Source organism: Acinonyx jubatus, chromosome A1 (assembly GCF_027475565.1).
Source record: "Acinonyx jubatus isolate Ajub_Pintada_27869175 chromosome A1, VMU_Ajub_asm_v1.0, whole genome shotgun sequence".
NCBI lineage: Eukaryota > Metazoa > Chordata > Mammalia > Carnivora > Felidae > Acinonyx > Acinonyx jubatus.
The window spans coordinates 53,295,530-53,313,075 of NC_069380.1; positions in this window are offsets into that span (position 1 = coordinate 53,295,530).

Consider the following 17,546-nt stretch of genomic DNA (forward strand, 5'->3'; position numbering starts at 1 on the left):
CTTTAACTTTCCACGTTGCAAATGAATTATACATTTCCAATTTTTGTATGTAGATCAGTAGATTTGATGTAGTTGGTACCTGGAAATGGGGTTTTACTCCACAAGTAAATGAAATGTACCAGAAAGGGGGTGGAGACCGGCAGAATTTTGAGGAGCATGATAGAGAAAGATTAATTTCTTTCAATAGACTGTTAGTTAACCATCTGGATTTGATGACACTGCTCCGTGAGGCTCAGGAGGAAGTGAGGAACACGTTACTGGAAACTGGAGAAGGAGGATCCTTGATATCTAGTGCCAGAAAGCTTTGCAAAATTGTTTCTTACGACTACATGTCAAGTAGAACTTACAGTTGAGGACAGCTCCAAGTAAACTACTGAAGGAGCCACCTGACTTCTTCCTGTTTATAGTAAAAGGTGAGAAGAGAGAGAGAAATTGAGGCAAGGGCTGTGAAACAAAGGAAGCAGGACTTGATAATCTTGGAAATTCTTAGTCTCCCCCATGGCAAATTGCTTAAATTAAGATATGGCTTCTGAGCAGTGTCGAGAAAGCATGCTTTAGAGAAAAGGCTGAGGGTGTGGTATTACAACCTTTTGCTAAAAGTCAGAAAGATCAAAAGCACAGAGTATTCAGTCACACAAAGGGACCTTACGAGAGATTAAGGCTGCACCTCACAGATTTTCTCACTCAGACCAGGGAACCTGCCAGAGGTTTTACGGTGTTGTCTCTCAACCATATTCAGCAGGAGGCTGAGGTAGAGAAGGGTTTATATAATAAAGATCTGTGGAGTGAACCCCATTAAAATCCACAGGAGACCTACAAAGTTCCTGAGGAAATTATTTCAACAGAACACTGCCAGCTTGGACTAACATGGACAGAGAGAATACGAAGTGAAAGCAGGCCGCCAGATCCTCAAAATGCCACAGCAGGAGGCAGGCTGATACTATTACTCAGATGTAGAGACATGTTACATTTCTTGAAAAGGAAGAGGAACCAAAGCCCAGAAGGTGGAGTCATATTTTACTATACACAAAATAGAAACCATGAGAAAGAGAGGAGAGAGAGAGAGAGAGAGAGAGAGAGATTGAGAGATTGCATACTAAAGTTATTTCTAGGCTTCAAATCATAATAAAGGAACTGCCAACATTTTTCCAGCTGGATTTCAGAACTGCTATGGATCAATGACTGATTTTTTTTCTTCCATTTTCCCCCTTTTGAATATGAATGTCTATGGCTGTTATCCTATGTCTACTCCACCACTGCACCTTGGGTATATTGGGGGCAGCTAACTTGTCTCTTTAGTTTCATAGGACCAAAAATGGAGAGAAATTTTGCTCCAAAAGCTGTACTTAAAGGATTATACCTAGGAGCCTTATCTGTACCTTGCTCTAATTTAGATGATAAGATTTTGGGCACTTAACTGAGTTTATAATAGGATGAGATTCCTGTAAACCTTGGAAGGGAGTGTTTTTGTTTTTGTTTTTGTTTTTTTTAATGGAAGAAATTTGAAACATTAGGGGTCACAGGGCAGACTGTGGTGACAGGATTTAAGGAACCCTACCTGCCCCCCTCCGCCCTGTCTCCACCACCTGGTATTTATGTCTCTGTTTAATTCTCCTTTGCTTGAGTGTGGACAAGACTTGAAATTTGCTTCTAACCAGGGGAAAGGAGCAAAAGTGATGGGATGGATAGGGTTGCTTGAACATAATAACATAGAATGTATCACCTGTTTTACTAGGATTTCTCTCACCCTGTTACTGGCTCTGAGGAGGGAAGCTTTCTCAAATCTTACACCCACAACCTTCCAACAACCTGAGGGAGATTGGAAGTAAATCCTTTCCCAGTTGAGCCTCTTGAAGGTTAACTTAGCCTTGGCCACAAAAGTTTCGAGGTCATTAGTTTGCCACAACTACAATAGTCAGTTAATGTTTGTATGTATTTATGAATGAATTGGTCTGCCCATCCATCCATCCATCCATCCATCCATCCATCCATCCATCCGTCTTTCTTAGCTTTTTCCAGAGCTGGGAAGGAAAGGAATTTGTTTGCTCTCGCTCAATGTTGTGTGACAGGTCAATTTATGATTGGGCATCATTCATTTTCTTAGGAGTTACTGGAATTTTGGCTCTGGCCACAGCTGGGAAAAGAGTTCATGGGTGTGCTTGTGTGAATGTGTGTGATTTTCAGCTATTTGAGTTAATTTACTGTTGTACAAAGAAGGAAGCAGTTCCCTACAGAGACCTATGAAGAGTTTATGGAAGTTTACTTATTACCTGACCAATTGGATGATTAGATTTACCAATAGTCTATTAGGAACCCATTTATTTTCTTCAGTCTTATAAGTGAACAATAGTATTGTCTATTTTTGAGACAGTGTGTGTCTGTCTGCTGAGATCCTTCATGTCCTGGGGTTCCACATATACTACAGTTCTGAATGTGTGGTTGCCAGGAAAATGGAGGGTGATCAACACACTTTAATTCGTACAGAGTAAACAGATAATTGAATTTATTATAGACTTTTTTTGTGTGGATGTTCCCCTGGAAGGACACTAAGAATTGGAAAAACGTCATCATGTTATGTCCCTGGCCCTCTTTCTGCTCCTTAGTCCACATCTTCTTTGGATCACCATGTCCATACTAATGTGCATGTTGCTGGCATGGTATCATATAAACCTGTGCTTCCACATACTAGATTTATGATTTTTTTTTCCTCATTAGCCTTTATCAATCTTTATTGTTTTGAAAAGATGCTTACACTTTTCTTTAATCCCACTCCTTCTTACCCTTTGAGAAAGGCTGCTGATAAGATCTATTACTAAACAGAACCTGAGGTGATATGAACATAACCTAGATTTGAGCAATGTCTGCATGTGGATTGCTTAATGCTTTCCCATCTACTGTCCCTTTCCTCACCCCTCTCACTTCAGAGTTCAAGAAGCCCCGAAACAGAAAGAGGTCAACTATATCGCACAAGTGTATCTAGTAAATCAGTAGGTAAAGATCTCATTTGCAGCCTTCTCTTTGGGTCTATGACAAATTCTATACTGTCTCTCATAGCAGATCTATTAGATTTAGAAAAATAAGCAGCTCTATGCCAGAAATCTTGCATTCCCCATAAGTGTGAGGAAAGTTACCTCAGATCAAACCTCAGAATTGAGCCTGTGCTTGCCTCCACCACCAAATAGCTAGTCTTTGCCAAGAACCTAGTTCCAAATTTTTTCTTAGCTATTTCTCTACATACTCAAAACAGTTGCACAGTTACTAGGAATAGTGTGACAACTCACAGGATATAAGAGGAGTGAGGCGAGAGTTGCTAAAACCAGGGCTACTCAGCTTTCCTTGAGACATGGCTGTGTAGAGCTAGCTACCTCAGCATCTCACCTCTTTTTAAATATTCATTTAATTTTTTAAAAAGTTAAATTATTTTCTAGTTATGAAAGTTCTATATGCCTGCTCACAGAAGGTTGCAGGGAAATAAGCCACTGTAAAGAAACATCCATAATTTTACTACTTACTACTTCACATGTAAATACATTTCCTTCCATGATTTTCTTCAGCCTTTGTAATTTTTTTAAAGCTTTATTTATTTTTGACAGAGAGAGGGAGGGAGAGAGAGAGAGAGAGAGAGAGAGAGCAAGCAGGGGAGGAACAGAGAGAGGGAGACACGGAATCTGAAGCAGGCTCCGGGCTCTGAGCTGTGAGCATAGAGCATGACGTGGGGCTTGAACCCACGAACCGCGATACCATGACCTGAGCTGAAGTTGGACGCTTAACTGACTGAGTCACCCAGGCACCCCAATTTTCTTTGGCCTTTGTAAAGATATTTGAAATCAGAGTACTTTGCATAGGAACACTTGTACCCCAATGTTTATAGCAGCACTTTCAACAATAGCCAAATTATGTAAAGAGCCTAAATGTCCATCAACTGATGAATGTAGAAAGAAGATGGGGTTCAAATATACGATGGAATACTGCTTGGCAATGAGAAAGAATGCAATCCTGCCATTTGTAGCCACATGGATGGAACTAGAGGGTATTATGTAAGTGAAATAAGTCAGTCAGAGAAAGACAGATACCATATGTTTTCACTCGTATGTGGATCTTGAGAAACTTTACAGAAGACCATGGAAGAAGGGAAGGAGGAAAAAAGTTACAAACAGATAGGGAGGGAGGCAAACCATAAGAGACTCTCAAATGTGGAGAGCAGACTGAGGGTTGATGGGGTTTGGGGGAGAGGGGAAAATGGATGGTGGGCATTGAGGAGGGCACTTGCTGGGATAAGCACTGGGTGTTGTATGGAAGCCAATTTAGCAATAAATTATATTTAAAAAGTAAAATCAGAGTACTTTTACAATGTTATATGGCCTTAGTTCACTTAACATCCTATCACAAGTTTTTCCAACCTTATTAAGAAATATTTATACACGTATTTTTAATATCTATATTATAGCCCAGCATCTTGAAGAAATACTAACTCTTCCTTAATATGCTGTTCATTTCATCTGGAGAGTCTATTATAACCAAATTTGTAATTATAAGTCCAAGTCCTAATGATGGCTCATGAGACCCTATGTTACCTCATGTCCAGGTACCTCTCTGAGTTTACCTCCTACTACTCTGCCTCTCTTTATTCTACTCCAGCTTTACTGGATTCTTCCCTGTTTGTTGACCTGCCAATCTCACTATCCCTCCAGCCTTCCCAGCATGTCCTCTGCCAGAAATGCTCCTGAAAAGCTTCATGGCTGGTTTCCTCAGCTCCTCAGGCCTTTACTTGAACTATACCTTCTCAGTCCTTTTTTCTTTTCTTTTCCTTTTAAAAAAAATTTTTTTTTCAACGTTTTATTTATTTTTGGGACAGAGAGAGACAGAGCATGAACGGGGGAGGGGCAGAGAGAGAGGGAGACACAGAATCGGAAACAGGCTCCAGGCTCTGAGCCATCAGCCCAGAGCCCGACGCGGGGCTCGAACTCACGGACCGCGAGATCGTGACCTGGCTGAAGTCGGACGCTTAACCGACTGCGCCACCCAGGCGCCCCATCTTTTCCTTTTTTTTAAATCAGAAGTTAAATTTATTAATATAGACAATGGCAGAATTTTTTAAACATTTTTTAACATCTTTTTTATTTAAAACATTTTTAATTTTTAAATTAAAAAAATTATTTATTTATTTTTAAATTTATATCCAAGTTAGTTAGCATATAGTGCAACAATCATTTCAGGAGTAGATTCCTTCATGCCTCTTACCCATTTAGCCCATCCCACCTCCCACAACCCCTCCAGCAACCCTCTGTTTGTTCTCCATATTTAAGAGTCTCTTATGTTTTGTCCCCCTCCCTGTTTTTGTATTATTTTTGCTTCCCTTCCTTTATGTTCATCTGTTTCATATCTTAAAGTCCTCATATGAGTGAAATTATATGATATTTGTCTTAATCTGACTAATTTCACTTAACATAATACCCTCTAGTTTCATCCATGTAGTTGCAAATGGCAAGATTTCATTCTTTTTGATTGCCGAGGAATACTCCATTGTATATATATACACCACATCTTCTTTATCCATTCATCCATTGATGGACATTTGGGCTCTTTCCATACTTTGGTTATTGCTGATAGTGCTGCTATAAACAGTGGGGTACATGTGCCCCTTCGAAACAGCACACCTGTATCCCATGGATAAATACCTAGTAGTGCAATCGCTGAGTCGTAGGGTAGTTCTATTTTTAATTTTTTGAGGAACCTCCATACTGTTTTCCAGAGTGGCTGCACCAGTTTGCATTCCCACCAGCAGTGCAAAAGAGATCCTCTTTCTCCACATCCTATTACTTTATGTATGTATATATGTATGTATGTATGTATTTTCTACTATTCTTTTCCTTAGTATTTGTCACCATCTAACACTCCTTTAAAATTTGTTTCCAGACTCCTGGGTAGCTCATTGGGTTAAACGTCTGACTTTAGCTCAGGTCATGATCTTGCGGCTGGTGAATTCGAGCCCCAAGTTGGGCTCTGTGCTGACAGCTAGGAGCCTGGAGTCTGCTTCAGATCTGTGTCTCCATCTCTCTCTCTGCCCCTCCCCTACGCGTGCGTGCCCTTGCACACGCTCTCTCTCTCTCTCAAAAATAAACAAACATTAAAAAAATTAAAGTTTCTTTGTTTCTTCATATCTATGTCTCCCACCCTCAACTAGAATGGAAAATTCCACAAGGACAAATGTTTTTATTTGCCTCTCTATCCTAGATGCATAGAACAACAGTGTCAGGTTTTTAGTCTTCAGTTAATATGTGTTTAATGAATGAATGCAAAAAATAAACATTGCAGCAAATGTGTTTATAAATTGGTCTACCAGCATTATAGGATACTTCCTTAACACAGACTCTTAGGAGTGGAATTACTAGATTTATGATTTATTATTCATAATTATTAAACTATCGAGAATACTTTTGAAAAATACTCAAAATTGATATATACTCAATACTTTCCTCTTTCTTTCTTTCTTTCTTTCTTGTCTTCTTTCTTTTTTGTTTTTAAAGAAGATGTATTTATTTGAGTAATCTCTGCATCCAATGTGGGGCTCAAACCTATAATCCTGAGATCAAGAGTCACATGCTCCACCAATGGAGCCAGCCAGGTGCCCCAATGCTTTTATTTTTCAACTGACTCAAAGGAAATTAATTGAGCCTTTTTTATTTTACTTTAATTTTTTTTGCTTTTTTCTTTTGAAGGTTCTAGATAATCCAGGTAATGCAAAATGAGTCCCTCCCTTTACCTGATAGAGCAGGTTTGCAAAACCATCTATAATTATTTTCTTCTCCAGTTTTTTCACTGAGTGATGATTCTCCAGAACATTCATGTGAAACTTTATTGTTAATATATCCTGATACACTATTATAAGCATGTCTTTATTAAAAAGAGTATTAGCACTATGGCAGTGTCAGTATTCATGATCTAATTTAGAGCCTTTGAAATACTGGAACCTAAGAAAAATTGGAACAATTTCTCCTGTAAAAATATATATTTAGGATGATGGGAATATTATTGGTGTTCTTCCAAAAGCAGAAAGTAATATCAGAAATCTTATATTTTAATACAACACAATTTTCCCTACTTTGGTTAATTTTGTCTTGGTGCTTTGATTCATATAAATGTAAAAAAAATATTTGAAACAAGAACAGGTTTCAAACTATTTGGTAGTACATTATCAGAATGCTTGTTAACACATACCTAGCAACCCACACCCTTCAGTATTCTGCTGCATTTATCTGAAAATTTCTGGAAAATTTCTTAGAGCCTGAACTTTAAAAAAAATTTTTTAAATGAATTTTCTTAATCAACAAATGTGTGACCAACTCTGCTGTAGGTTGGAGGTAATGTGGTTACTTATGTAAAACCTTAATCCATTAATTCCTTTATGTTCTCAGATTAACTTGTATGGACTATAGCCCAGTTTCATATTCTTATTTCCTAATACTTTTGTAAGTATTTGAAATACAGTTCCAGGTTCTCTTGTCACTGAGCAAGGTTAAAGAGTTTTCTACCTTTGAGTGATAACTACTTCTTTTCTTTCTCCTCCTTCTCTTCTCCCCCCTCTTTCTTCTGTACACACACGTAGGACACTTTATACACACACACACACACACACATTTGTTATATTTGGGTAGATACCATATCAACACTGGGAACTTCTCAACTAACTTCGGTAGTAAAAACTTTTCAGGGCTCCTGGATGGCTCAGTTGGGTATGCATCTAACTCTCGACCTCAGCTGGGGGCATGATCTCATGGCATATGAGTTCCAGCCGTGTCAGCTCTGACCGCATAGGGCCTCTTTGGGATTCTCTCTCCCTCTCTTTCTGCCCCTCCTCTGCTCTCTCTTTCTGAAAAACAAATAAACATTAAAAAAAAACCCAAAACTATTCATCTTACTTGATATCACTGATATGTTAAAATAATTGTTCCTGAGTAAGCATGTGAACCCTTGAGGTGAATTTGCCTTTCTGATGAGTCTATTACCATTTCACTGAGCTCCTCTTTCCTTGGATCTCCAAAATGGTGAGGAATTATTATTCATCCTCACTCTTGTTGTGCAGATAAGTTGACTCTGTCAATACCCATTCCAAACTCCGTCTCTTCTGACTTCTCCCATAAAATCTAAGGAGAAAAATAACCCACAAAATCCCACCTCCTATAAGCCAGCCTGATGATGTAACACGGCAAGGAGAAGGTGAAGGAAATTCTGAGGGAGGCCTTCCCTCCTTTTCTTGCAAAGAAAAAGGCAAAGTCATGTAAGGAAGGAGATTTTACTCTTCCGCTCGTACCCTTCTCTTTCTTTGTATGCCATGTCGAGAGATTTAGCAGCTGTCTTGTGACTATGAGGATGAAAGTCATATGCTAAAAAATGATGGGACAGAAAAGGAGCAGCATGCTGGTTCCTAGGGCAGCAAGACCTTGTTCTGTGAGAGACATTCACCCCTCCCTCTAGTCATCGTTTTTTGGGTTTTCTGTTATTTGCAACCAAGCCCAATGCTAACTTCCTCAGGAGTCTTGCTATCACCCCTCCGCTGTACCATGCTTGTTCTCTTCTGAGGTTGTGTGGGGCTGTCATGTCTCCACCTCCCACACTTTGAGGGGCTGCCAGCCAGAATGACTGATGCTTTTCTAGTCCTACTTCCCCCTTGAGGGGAAAAAAATGTCCAAAGAACAGTGGAGTGGCAGGGATCGTGATGAAGGCAAATTTCGACTTATGTTACTGTCATCTGATGTCTTTCATCTTTTTTGAAGTCTTTGACCAGAGATAAATGTCCACTCTCTATTGCCTCTGCCTCAGTCAGTTGATGCCTCTCTCTAGAAACAGGAGACATATTTTCACTTGTTTCACGTAGAGTATAACGAAACAACTATTATACTCATGATGTAATAATGGAGGGGTGGATTTGTTGTTTAGAGCTATGATCACATTTTAGAGAAACAGGATGATGTAGGATTTGATAAATTTGGATAATGCAAAGTCATGTCTGTAACTGAATTTCGAGAGGTGGCTAAAAAGAGTGAGAAACATCAGGAGTTATACAGAGGGATGGATTAAAGAAAGAAAGGGCCAGATGAGGAAGGAAAGACCAGCGAGATGGTTTAGGCTGGAGTCCTAAATTGAATAAAATGGTCTGTGAGGGGAAAAAAAATTATCACAGCCATGAAGGTAGCTAAAGGACTGTTTAATAATGTCAATGCAGTATTTAGTTCGAATGGATGGATGCTTGGCTTGAATGTAAAACTTCTTATATGTCTTCCTCTCTTTATATGCCAGTTAAATCTGTTATTTTCCCAAATGATTTTGGAGAGAAACTACAGGAAAAGCCTGACTGTCACCTTTGGTTCAACAAAATGCCAAATAGATGTTGGAAAAGCAGAGTGGCTCCATGATTCAATGAAACTGCCACTAAAAAAGGCCAATGTTCTAAGGCTTCCTGAAAATCACCAAAATCTCGTAGAGCAGACTTCTCAGTAATGCGATGTGGTTTAAAGAGCCATGTGGACCCTGGCATGGGCATTAACCATTTAGAAGAATTGCTAAATTCTTCTGAACAGAAGGGTCTATCCTAATAGGTATAAAATTTTGCTCCAATATTATTTCATATTTGGGAAACTTTGGGGAGAACATTTTTGTTTTTCCCTAAAACTTTTTTGCTTTTTTATCCTATGTGTACTGTAAGCGAATGAGCAAAAGAACTGTTTTGTTTTCCAATAGATTCCTGGAATCCAGGGCAGACCTACGTAAGTGGTCTCAGTAGGTCATACCTAGTCACATAATAGATCTCAAGAAATACTTTTGATTGAATAAAATTGATTTAGAAATGGATTTTAAAGACATGAAATTAGGAGAGTATAGATTAAGAAGTTATGACTTCTTTTGTTCCAAGTATTGTCTAAAGATAATATGTTATTTAAAAATTGTATTGAAACCCTAGACTCTATATTGCTATAGACACATTCAGATCCATTGGTAGAGCAGCACAGAACTTTCTGCATTAGCACCCTACTGCTACATTGGATGAAAAAGTTCACTTGTCAGTTGTCACATTTTTTTTTAAAGATTGTTTTGCCAAACCTCATTCATGGTAGAGTTTTTGTTTTGCTCTTTGCATTTATTTTGATGCTAAAATACAATGCTATGTGTAATGAATTTGAACTACATGATTGAAGAAATTTTAAGCAAGACAAAGTAATTAAAAGTAGCTATAAATAACAAAAACTTGGAAATAATGTATTAATCACCTGGATTTAGAGCCAGGCCATTTTTATTTTTTATTTTTATTTTTTTAAAACTGTTTTTTTAAATGTTTTATTTATTTTTGAGACAGAGAGAGAACATGAGCAGGGGAGGGGCAGAGAGAGAGGGAGACACAGAATCCGAAACAGGCTCCAGGCTCCGAGCTGTCAGCACAGAGCCGTCAGCACAGAGCCCGACGCGGGGCTCGAACTCATGAACCCGGAGATCATGACCTGAGCCGAAGTCGGACGCTCAACCGACTGAGCCACCCAGGCGCCCAGAGCCAGGCCATTTTTAAATACTATCCTAATTGCTTTTATCCATGTTATCAATCCTATTACTAGAATATTTGTATTTTTAAATACATAATATATTTTATATATTATATATATATATATGTTATGTATGCAAGTATTTTATTGAAAAATCCTGATTTTTTTCATCATCATTCACCATAAATTCCTTCTTCTTCATTTCCCCCATATACTTCATTATCAAAAGACCCTGTTTCCTCAGAAGCAGTAAAAGGCTGTCAGACAAAAACTTCCTCAACTGAACCTCATGCTTTCCCCTTCTGATGTAGGAATTAGTTACATTGTTTTCAAATTGGTTGCAAATTCCAAGAGAGGTGGTGGGTTATATCAATGTAAATATCTTGTCTACTATATTCTACTATGGTTTTTATAAAAACATCACTGTTAGGGAAACTGGGTAAAGTGTACATCCATGTCTCAGTTTTATCTTTCTATCTATCTATCATCTATCTATCTATTATCTATCTATCTATCTATCTATCTATCTATCTATCTATCTTACAAATCCATGTGAATCTACAATTATCTTAATAAAAATTTCAGCTGAAATAAAATCCAACATAAGTCTGTTTCCCAGCAGGACAGGTTGGCTTTGGAAATGCAGGCATTTGTGATGCTTAATGTAAAATACAAGCCAGATTATTGATTAATTAGCATGTTGTAAGTTGAAGTGTCTTTCTCCTCCCTAAAGATAATCCCTCACACTGAACTTTTGATTTATCTCTTCTTTCAATGACAGGATCTCCCTCCTTTGAATAACTCCTGTATCACTATATGTTCATTTTTCCTTTTTGAATGTGGTAGTGGCATTACTTAATTGTTCCCCAAATTTATTGTTTTATAGCAACTTCCAGCTTCTGATTTCTGATTTTGAGAGTCTGTGCACCTTTGAATGGATGAAATCAGTGCTGGAGAATATTGCTGAGGTTTGATCATGTCCTCCTGGGCTGAAAGATTGGTTCAGTAGTAGAATCATGACACTCACAGTTCCAATCAAATTCCAGAGAATGTTGTGGGAACTCAAGCTTTCTGTGTGGTATGCAGATGTAAGGCCTACATCTCCTCCGTTACTATAACCAGCAAGCCAGGGATGGACTTCCTTCACAGAGGTGAGCAGACTTGAGAGAGAGGCAGAGGAATAGGTATATGATCAAAAATTAACCAAAGACTACATAAGATAACCATACAAAAACCAACCAAGCAAACAAACAAACAAGCAAAAACCAGAACCAAAACCCAAATCTTTTACTGTTACAACATAATGAGTCTTACTGAACTTGACTAATCTTGACTTCAGCAATAGAAAACAGGGTGTTGTGGGGCACCAGGGTGGCTCAGTTGCTTAAGCATCTGACTTTGGCTCAGGTCATGATCTCACAGTCTGAGTTGGGGCCCCACGTCAGGCTCTGTGCTGCCATTTGGAGCCTGGAGCCTGCTTCAGATTCTGTGTCTCCCTCTCTCTCTGTACTTCTCCCACTCGCACTCTGTCTCTCTCTCAAACATAAATAAACATAAAAAAAGAAAAAGAAAATAGGGTGTTGTGAGTAAAAATGTGCTGGAGAGTTTGCTTTCTTATTTGTCCTTACAAAGGAGTTTTTCCAACTATGGCTTGTTAGGCTTTGAGATAAGGACCATGTAAGAAAGGTCAAAATGCTAAAGTGTGTTGAAGTCTTCTTCTAATGTTTAGTAATGTCCTATGACAAAGAGATCTGCTTTGATTGAAATCAGGCCTCTGAAAGTTGAGGAGAGAGACAATATGTTTTGTTAAGGAGGGTCTTCTGCTTGTAGACTGTTATCAAAAACTACTTAGAATCTGGTTATCTGGTTTCTCATAGGGTTGGGATACCCAAATCCTGGCCCCAAGCTGTGGTTAATATATGCAAAAGAAGGGGGAGAGAGGACGTAGCAAAAGATAAATTTAGGGTACAGGAGAGGCTTGCTTTTCCAATCTTATTCCTAGTTCCTCTGCTGAGGCTTCACTATTTGTCAAAAAGTAAAAACCCTTCCTGTTTTGGTGAAATACCTGGGATGCAGCCATGGGGAGCAAGGAACACATTATATTTGCCTTGTCAGTCACATGATTTTGGGTGGAAACTGTTATACTGAGGGCTGGAGTAAGGTAGAAACCAATGCTGGCCTAGTAGGAAACCGAAATTTCTAGGTCCATGTCTTGGTTTAACAGCTCTTACTGGATAACATCTATGGTTTTAACTAACAGCCTTTGATATGGGCTAGAAACAAATAGATAAGAATACTTTTTAATTTCCCGTGCCAGCAGCATTTACCATGAAACCTAACCAAACCTAGCTAAAAATAGCCTATATCTGCTCAACCCTAGACCCTGAATTCATACGCTCAGAAAGTAGTCAGCTCAGACACAGCAGCCATTCTCTCGTCTATCTCTGATGTTGCAAAGGGGTAGGGGATAGATAAGGAAACTCTCCCAGAAAGTTGTCCTAGGAAGTGTGCATTTAGAAGGGGCTGGAGAGCACTGTTGATTTCAATTCTTCTTTATCTCAAATGGGAGGTTTTATTGTAATGATCCTGTTCTCCCTTCACTAATAAATGCTAGCTATTGTGTGGTGGACAAGTTCTCAATTTTAGCTGTACGTACTGTAGTTGTTCTTGAAGAACACAGTACCTGGATACAGTAACTGGAAAGGATTTTGAGTTCACTCCATTTGGGGAGGGAGGGAGTATATTTCACATAGGCACAGGCGTCTTTAAAGTGTGTATCTGGGATGAAAGATACGTTTGGATGTCAGATATAGTAAGCAAAGGTGTGCACTACAGTGGAATCACCTTTTGGTTTTCTCCTCATGTCTATTGCCAACTTTTCCCTCATTTCACCAACAATCTCTAATTGGACAAATCACGAGGCACCAAGGAAGCCAACCCCACTGCTGACTCCAGGGACTGATTTTTACCAGAGAAGCAGAAATTTTTATCAAACCATTCCTGAAGGTGACTCTACTTCTGGATCATTTTGTTTAAAGAGTCAATAAATTCTCTTTGTTGTTTAAGCAATTCAAATTAAATTTCATATGTATCACATAACAGGAAAACATATTCAAAGCTCAAATCCTTTTCTTTTTAAAAATTTTTAAAAAATGTTTTATTTATTTTTGAGAGACAGAGAGAAACAGAGCATGAGTAGGGCAGGAGGAGAGAGAGAGACAGAGGGAGACACAGAATCCAAAGCAAGCTCCAGGCTCTGAGCTGTCAGCATAGAGCCCGTTGCAGGGCTTGAACTCACAAACCGTGAGATCATGACCTGAGCCAAAGTCATATGCTTAACCGACTGAGCCACCCAGGTGCCCCTCAAATCTTTTTCTGGAAAGAAAAGAAACAAATCTCCCTTTGCATCTGAATCCTCCTGGCTATCGTTTCATTATTTTTCTTTTTATCATTCCAGTTGTTGAAAATGCAGTGTTTGATTGATCTCTGCAATTCCTCTTCTCTCATTTACTTGACAGCCCCCTGGCTTCTGCTTTCCATCCTAATCGTTGTACAGAAACAACCATACATAAGGACATAAGTGGCTTGCAAATAGTCAAATAAGTGGACCTGTTTCAGTACTTAACTTATTCAGTACCTCTCCATTGGTGTCAGTTGATACAAACTTGCTTTTTTCTCTTCTTTTCTTTCTTGACCTTCTTGAAGCCCCTCTCTCATTACTTGTTTTTAAGTTTATTAGTTTTGAGAGAGAGAAAGAGAGAGAGAGAGAGAGAGAGAGCAGGGGAGGGGCAGAGAGAGAGGAAGAAAGAGAATCCCAAGCAGGCTCCATGCTGTCAGTGCAGAGCCCAGCACAGGGATTGATCCCAGGAATGATGAGATCATGACCTGAGCTCAAATCAAGAGTTGGACACTTAACTGACTAAGTCACCCAGATGCCTCTTATTACTTCAGTATTTTATATAATTTTCAAACAGCTTCTGCTCACTCCTCTTGCTTTCTCTTCTATGTTCTCCTATTTTCCAGAGTTTCATTGATGCTTTCTTTTTCCCATTCCTTTGAATTGTAAGCAAGTCAAAGCTTACTATACATCCTTATATAAATTAAACATTTTCCTAGCTTTGTGGCAATCCCCAGGACTCCTACCTCCTCCAATCTTCTTGTTTCTAATATAAATTATTGCCTCTGCGACTTGAAACTTGATTTTAATTCTGAGTAGTCCAAACTCGATAGTCTGATATGTGTTTGCTTTAACTGAATTTCAGCACAGTCATATGAATTTATGCTTGGGTTATCACTGGTTTTCTACTCCCCTGTGGCATTGGTTAGGAATTCTCTGTCATATCTTGGTCCTTGTACTAATCAGGGTTCTCCAGAAAAATAGAAGCAAGAGGATATATACAGATACATAGAAATAGGTTTGTTAAGAGGGATTGGCTCACACGAGCCAGTGAACCACTTATGGAGGCTGAGAAGTCCTACAATTAGCCATCTGCAAGCTGGAGGCCCAGGAAAGCCAGTGGTAGTCCCAGTCCAAACTTGAATGCTTGAGAACTGGGATGGGGGGCAATGACTTACAGTCACAGTCTGAGTCCACAAGCCTGACAACCAGGAGTGCTGATGTCCCATGGAAGGGGAAAATGGATATCCCAGCTCCTGAAGAAGCCAAATTTATCCCACCTCTGCTTCTTTTTTGTTCTATTCAAGCCCTTAACAGATTGGATGATGTCCATCTGCAGTGGTGGGGGTGATCTTCTTTACTCAGTCCACTGATTCAAATACTAATCTCTTCTAGAAACACCTTCACAGATACACCCAGAAATAATGTTTTGCTTGCTACCTGAGTATCTCTCAGTCCAGTCAATTGAACACATAAAAGTAACCCTCCCAGCTGTATAGAACACAACCCCTACTTCATCCTTCCTCCATGTCAAGACAAAGTAAAGAGGGAAGAACTGAACATAGATTCATTTTCCTTCTTACCACCCCCTGTACATTAATTAAAGCTGGCTGTATTACAGCATCAGTGAAATCCTAGAAGGCCCTTGGAAACCAAGAGAAAGGTACAAAGGAGGGCTTCATAACTGGAGGAATTTTTTTGTTATCATATCACAGTCAGCGTCTTTAACCAGTGATATTGGTTTTACATGAGGTAAGTCACAAAGAGGAAAAATAAATTTAAAAGCTGAGGGAGGAGCTGGTAGATTCCCTTTTTGGTCAAGTAGAACCTAATTGGATGGATGGTTCTTCAGAACTGTGCACTTAGGGTGGTCCTGGGGGAAAATGGAGAACCTCTGCATATGTTGGAGATCTATGTGGGAGTGTTAGTGGCAGATAGCTGGTCCCTTATTTGTGTTACTTTTAGAGATATGCCCTCTGAAAGAGTTGTTTAAAATGTAGAGGGGTTTGTTATTCTTCAGACTTTGCAGTTTGAAGTTGCCAGAAAAGACTGTAAGGCTTGGTTCTTGGGTTAGAAACTTGGGGCAGGTAATAATTATTTGAAATCATTGCTCACTGAGAAGGAGCTGCCAAAGACAAGAAGATATTTTCAGGGGGCTCTACATGTCCAAGGAAACTAGAGAGAGTAATTAACGTCATACCATCTCATCAAGAAAGGAGCTGTGGTCCAGAATGATGTGATTTATTTTCTAGTCTTCCTAAACTCATCTCTTAAATTATGGTATTCTCCAGATGTCCATCCTCGACCCACTGTTCTCATGCTGTGAACTCTTCCAGAGTGATCTCATTTCCTCTCGTGATTTCAGTTCCTGATGACTTCAATCCTCTATCTTTATCCTTGACATTTTCCCACAGATTCATACTTCTATCCATCTGTCTACTCTATGTCTCCCATAATGTGTCTTAGAGTCTCAAACTCAACTTTTATAAAATGGTACTTACTCCCACCATCACAAATCTGCTCTTCTCCCATCTGCCCTACTCCTTTATTATTACTATTTCTCCATTCTTTGTGGTGTTTGGAAATACGGACAATACCTCATTTACCCTGGGCTAAAAATGGCCCTCAGTGACACTTTCTTCTCTTTATCCCAATATCCGATAACTTTCTATGAATTTTAACTCCTCTTTTTCTACCCTCTCCCCTACATTCAGTCATTCTTTACCCTTACTTTGGATCAGGCCACTGTCCTCTTTTATCTTAAATTATTGCAAGAACTTCTTAACTGGTCTGTCAGTCAGAATTTTCATTGTACGCAATAGAAAATGATGTTGGCTAGCTCGCGTAGAAGAAAATATTTCATAAAGGTTTGGGAATATTTATAGAATCAACAGGATAGTTGGAGAACAAAATTCAGAAAATGTGCGGAAACCAATGGAGTCTAGTCATCTGGGGCCATAGCCAATGGGATGTGTTATAACAATCTGTTTAGAATGTTACTGTTAGCACTGGCCTTGCTGAAAAAAGTACCCTTCTTACCTCTGGCCTTAATGACACTCTGGCCCCTGAACAGTGCTATTTTTGAATGCCACCACTAACTGTCCTTTCACATTATTCACTCCACACTCAAAGTTCTGAGTGCGAGTATTGAACAGCTAGCCCTAAACTACATGCCCATGCTTTAGGTACTGGATGGTGGGGAGGAAAAAAATATCTGTCCTCATTTGGTTGCTGTGGTGGGAAGTGAGTCCTGCTGTCCCCAAGGTTCACACACTAGGGCAATTCTTTTATATGGGAAATACTGAAAAATTGGGTAGCAAGAATAATAGTAACAAAAAGAAATATCTAATAAATGGACCTCTTTAATCAATCTTCCTCATGGAAACCAGGGGAAGAGAGGAGACCAGTACTCATAAGGAAGTTGCTGCAGAGACACCTGCAAAAAATTATGGGCTCCTGAAGTAAAGTTGTGACAAAAAGGTGTAGAGAAATGGGCAGATCTAAGAGATTTGTAAGGGCTAGCATCAACAGGGATTTGTGATTTACAGATGTGTGTGGGATAAGAGAGATAAAGAAATTAAGATTGGCATTGAAATTTATTTCTCAAACAATGAGGA